Below are 5,806 nucleotides of genomic sequence, written 5' to 3'. Positions count from 1 at the left end.
AAAAATATTGTTGCAGCGTTTTGCAAGTATGTAACATTAAAAAAGATAATTTTTTCCCTCAACTGTTTGTATTAATGATTTCTGTGTTTTTTTTTTTTTTTTTTTATTATCATTATTATTACAGGAATCATTGTCCATTAGTTACATTTACAAGTAAGCAACTTAAAATGTATAATGAGCACATCTTCATGATTTCTTAACATTTTCTTTAGGAAAATTGCATCCTGTGTTTTCACTGTTTGGGTTAAAAGCCATCAATGATGTATTTATAGAGAGTAGTAACTATTATTACTCACAATAAGTATTGATAAGAACAAAACATTTAATATTAATAACAATATATTCACTTATTTGACAGAAATAAATCTGAATTACTAATAAGTCATTGTAACTATAATGTAATAACATTATAGCAATGCAGGTTGAAAAAGCAAATTATTAAAAAACTTATAATTAATTATATAAATGTAACTATAACTGTTCTTATAATGTGGTATAGGTCTTAATAAGTCTTTATAAGTATGTTTATAAAATAGTAATACTTGTATAAATTGAGCTATAATTCATTATAAGCATGGTCTTCATAGAAAGTGTTACCGAAAATAGTATTTGATTAACAAATTATACTTTTAAGATTATTTAAAATTTTAAAAAGTACTTTTATTTATTTATTTTTTTTTTTTTTTTTTTTGTTACATTTATTCCAAAATATTTGAGAATGGAGAAATTATACTGATTAATTTTGAGAACTACCATTATTGCAATTAACTAGTCGGAAGTCTGGGTTTTTTTCCAGCATGCTTTGACAAGGACTGTTTATTGTGGTGTTTTTGTGCTTTTGAGGAGATCTGTTAGTTTTCAGTTATGTTGGATTTTACAGGGTTTCTGCTATGTTGCTGCCCTGTAAACCTGAATAAGTTGGCAAAACAAAAAAATTGAGATAATCAGTTACATTATTTATTTATTTATTTATTTATTTTAAGAAATTCAATGTTTAAGTATGCAGAACTGGTAGATTTCAAGTTTGTACTCATACATTTTAATTGCTCTTAACTTGATTTTTTTTTAATAAGTTAACTAATACATTTACCTTAAAATAATCATGTAATCTCAACTTATATTTTTAGTAGTGGAAATTTAACTAGCTATAACTAGCTAATTCAGCAAGTAACACAATGCTTTGATAAAACTGAAAGAGTACAGCAATATCGAAAATATATCATATACCTTTTATCAAACTAAGCTCATGATCCACTCATCACCATAACGGTAACCCCCAAAAAACCCACATAACAGAAAAAATTGGGAAAGCAAAGCATTAAACACTTATCATTAATCTTGCACACACACAAAACATTCTCCCTTTCGTGTGTCATGGCAAAACATGCTGGGGAATAGAAATCCCAGCACAGTTTCAGGTCAATTTAAGTTTGTCTAAAGTAAAAGAAACAAGTTCATTAAACTCAAAACATTGAAACTATTCTGATTACTTAAAATGTTTCAGTTTACTGAGAAGAAAAAGAAAGTTCTAAATACTCATGAAAGTTAATTTAATTGAACTAATTTGTTTAATTTGAGTTTGCCCTACTCAAACCAATTAATTATTTTGTGCGGTATGGTTTACAGTGTGTTTTAGGGGGTTACCATTGTGATGAAGAGGAACGGGTCAAGAGATTATGATTAAGACCATAAAGAAACTGGATGTTGCTGTGTGTGTGTGTGTGTGTGTGTGTGTGCAGTGATACTCTAGTAATGTTAGCACAAACCACAGACTGCGATTTCAATGAAAGAGGAGTAATTTAATTCCAAATAATAATCAGATGATGTATGCACTGTCTATTCCCATGTTCAAATGCTCAGATATCATATTCAGCATGATTTCACGTGACATTGTCTAACACTTTACAAAAGTGGAATAGCTTGAAAACAAGCATGATCTCAAACCTTTAAACATTACAGGCCTCTTTCCTTGACATACAGAAATGTTACTACAAAGCATTATTGAATAAATAAATAAATAAATATATAAATAAATTAATAAAACACAATAAATAAAACAAAAATAAATAATTTCCACAAATAACTGAACAAGCAAAGACCATTTAGCAGTTGTCTTTCACAAACCATTCTACAAAAAGCGCAAGTATGCTTCTCACCTTTTCTAATTTGTTGTAACGTTTCTCAACTTTTTGGAAGACTACCTCAGAATTATTTGTGACATTATTGCTGCAGATTGTACTGTTTAGATCCTCAACACGCTGTCTGATATCTTTCAGCTTCTTGTGTAGCTCGTTGTCTATCGTGTCGGATGAGAGATCAGATGCTGCTTTTAAGTAAGAGCCGAATGTGCCGATGAGAGTGCAGTTGAGGCATTCATCCCCATTCGGCTCCGTAATGGATCCAACCGAGTAGGGCCCTTCGCGTTCCTTCAGGGCTGATCCAGCCTTATTCTCCTTGGGGAAAAAAAGGCAACCAGTCACTTTTTAGAGCAACTCAAGTTATTCTCTAAAATCTGTGCAACACCATCATATAAACTAAACTGTCGAGAAGCCAGAAGAGTAACTGTTTTATTTCATTTCCTGGTTCAAAGCCAGCAATGCTTCTTATCTATGCCCTAGATAATGTTCCTTATCAACCCAATAGTAGATGATTGCTCAACCAAAAAAAAAAAGTTTATGCAACAGAAACAAGTTTTTAAAAAGCTCACCAGATGTGCCAGCGCATCTTCACCCAAGCGTTTCATAATATTCATAGCCGCAATAGGTGCAGATTGATTGGTTTGTAGTAAAGACAGTAGCAGGAGTAAACCTACAAATGCAAGAGAAACATTCAAATCATACAATTTAAAAAATTGTACTGCTGTTTCATTCTGTTGAAGTTACAAATGAAAACTCTGATGCTGAGACAATAATGTATGTGCTATATGAACTCGACTTCATCTTGTGCAACAACTTTTAACTGCGCCTCTTTCCTTGCGAAATTAAGTGTAACAACTTACAGACAATGTTCTGTCTCTGACTTACCAGCGGTACAAAGCTCTTTTCTGTAAGCCATGTCGAGACTGTTTGTTGATGTGTGTAGATGTGTTTAGCCATATTTATGCTGTCAAATTCTTATCTTATCTACAGTTTGGGTTTTTTTTTACATGATGCATAGTGTTGATTCATATTTTTCCCCCTCCAACGTTTAATTACAAACTAATTGGAAACTAATTTTTCAGTATAAATCTCTTTCAATTTTTAGTATAATTCTGTTTTTGTCATTTCATATTTTATATATATATATATATATATATATATATATAATCGAATATATATATTATATATATAAATATATATATATAATATATATATATATATTATATATATTTATTACGATATATAATCTATATATTCGATATATATATATATATATATATATATATATATATATATATATATATATTTATATTTATATTTATATTTATATTTATATTTATATATATATATATATATTAGATTATATAGATTATATATCGTAATAAATATATATATATATTATATATATATATATATATATATATATATATCCTATGATGAGAGGATTATTTGCACTTAAGAGCACACAGAGATAGATGCTATTTACCAAATATCTGTATTTAGCTGTTTTTATTACAATATTCATAAATAACAATATTTTATTTTGCACTAAGTGTAACTAGTAGTCAGAAGGTAGAACAAATTAGATGCTATTTGAACCTTAATGTATTGTAGTAGGCTACATTGAAAAAAACAGTGCGCAATAATAATTTACTGTATATGAATATTGAAATCATAATTGCCTTTTGGGACCTTACTTGTCCCTCTAAAGCCCACCCCTACACTCTAAAAAATGTTTGGTTAAAAACAACCCAAGTTGGGTTGAAAATGGACAAACCCAGCAATTTGGGTTATTTTAACCCAGTGGTTGGGTTAAATGTTTGCCCAACCTGCTGGGTAGTTTTATTTAACCACTGATTAAAAATGACTATATGTTTGGCTTAAAATGAATTCAAAATAGGTGAGAAATTAAAAATCAGAAACATAATTACTAGAGGCAACAATAATAATCAGAAGGTGTACATTTATTAATAAGCAATTTAATAAATGTTTATTGTTTACTATTCATAATCTTATTAATAAATGCTCATTTATTAAACATATTAATAAATGTTAATTTCCAGCATATTTTTGGTTAATTTTAAGCAAGCAATACAGTAATTTTTATACAACAGTTGAGTTAAATAAGACTACCCAGCACGTTGGGCAAACATTTAACCCAACCACTGGGTTAAAACAACCCAATTGCTGGGTTTGTCCATTTTCAACCCAACTTGGGTTGTTTTTAACCCAGCATTTTTTAAAGTGTACACTCACCTCTAACCCAAACAGTACTTAAACTGCTTATCAGTAAAAGTGTCAAAGTAGCAGGAATGAAGTTGCAATTTTAAGAGTAGTAACACTTGCAACATCAAATTTCATTTATAGGCCTATTAATAACCTGTTAGGCACTTTTTTCCCATAATATTTTATTTATTTTATTTAAGATAAACTCATTTCCAAGCTGATTGCAAAAGTAATAAGAATTGGTTTGGGGTTGGTCAAATCAAAAGCTAAATCCACTGTCCTTACTCTCCTGTTACTGTTACCAGAAAGGTTTCTTTTTTTTTTGTCACTTAGTGCAAATAAACACAACAAATATTGTACCATGGCATTGTACCTGAGAAGAACAGCAATTACCTACCATGTGCAGCCATGTGCTCCACACCCTCCTACCTCCGCTCTCTCTGACGAGTCTGCGTCCCCTCTGAAACCGTGATCGGTTTGTGAGCTCACCTTGTGGTACCATCACAGTGAGGCACAAAATCACTTTCCAGAAGGTTTTCGTTCACTGTTCCTTGCTGGTGGAATGATCTTGCAAAACCTATCTGAACAGCTAAACCCCTTACAATATTCAAGAAACAGCTGAAAACTCGTCTGTTCCGGCTTGAAATATTCTAGGCATGCAATGTTTTGGGTAACACATTACAAGCAAGTGCAGTTCTTGGCAGCTATAGAAGGGTGGGCTGGCAGATATCCTGGGTGTTTTTTTGTCCAGACAGACATCTTAAAGGGTTAGTTCATCTAAAAATGAAAATTCTGTCATTAATGACTCACCCTCATGTCGTTCCAAACCCGTAAGACCTCCGTTCATCTTCGGAACACAGTTTAAGATATTTTAGATTTAATCCGAGAGCTTTCTGTCCCTCCATTGAAAATGTTTGTACGGTAGACTGTCCATGTCCAGAAAGGTAATAAAAACATCATCAAAGTAGTCCATGTGACATCAGTGGGTTAGTTTTTGAAGCATTGAAAATACATTTTGGTCCAAAAATAACAAAAACTACGACTTTATTCAGCATTGTCTTCTCTTCCGGGTCTGTTGTCAATCCGCGTTCACGACTTTGCATTTTATACTGTACAAACCGTACTTTCTATCCCCCTACCCTAACCCTAAACCTAACCATCACAGGAAACTGTGCACACCTTTATTTTCTCACAAAAACATAATTTAGTATTTTTATTAATTAATTTACATTGTGGGGACCGGTGGCTGGTCCCCACGATGTAGGTGAACTCAGGTTTATATTACATCGTGGGGTCCCCACAATGTAATATAGACAAAAGCACACACACACACACACACACACACACACACACACACAAAATTAAAATCTTTTTTAAACCTTTTATATTTTAGTTTTGTCTTTTTCTGTTATTTTAGTATGACTAATATAGTATTTTGTTAA

Source organism: Chanodichthys erythropterus, chromosome 13, assembly GCF_024489055.1.
Source record: "Chanodichthys erythropterus isolate Z2021 chromosome 13, ASM2448905v1, whole genome shotgun sequence".
Classification (NCBI taxonomy): Eukaryota; Metazoa; Chordata; class Actinopteri; order Cypriniformes; family Xenocyprididae; genus Chanodichthys; species Chanodichthys erythropterus.
The sequence above is the reverse complement of the archived record's forward strand: the minus strand, read 5'-3'. Positions refer to the sequence as shown.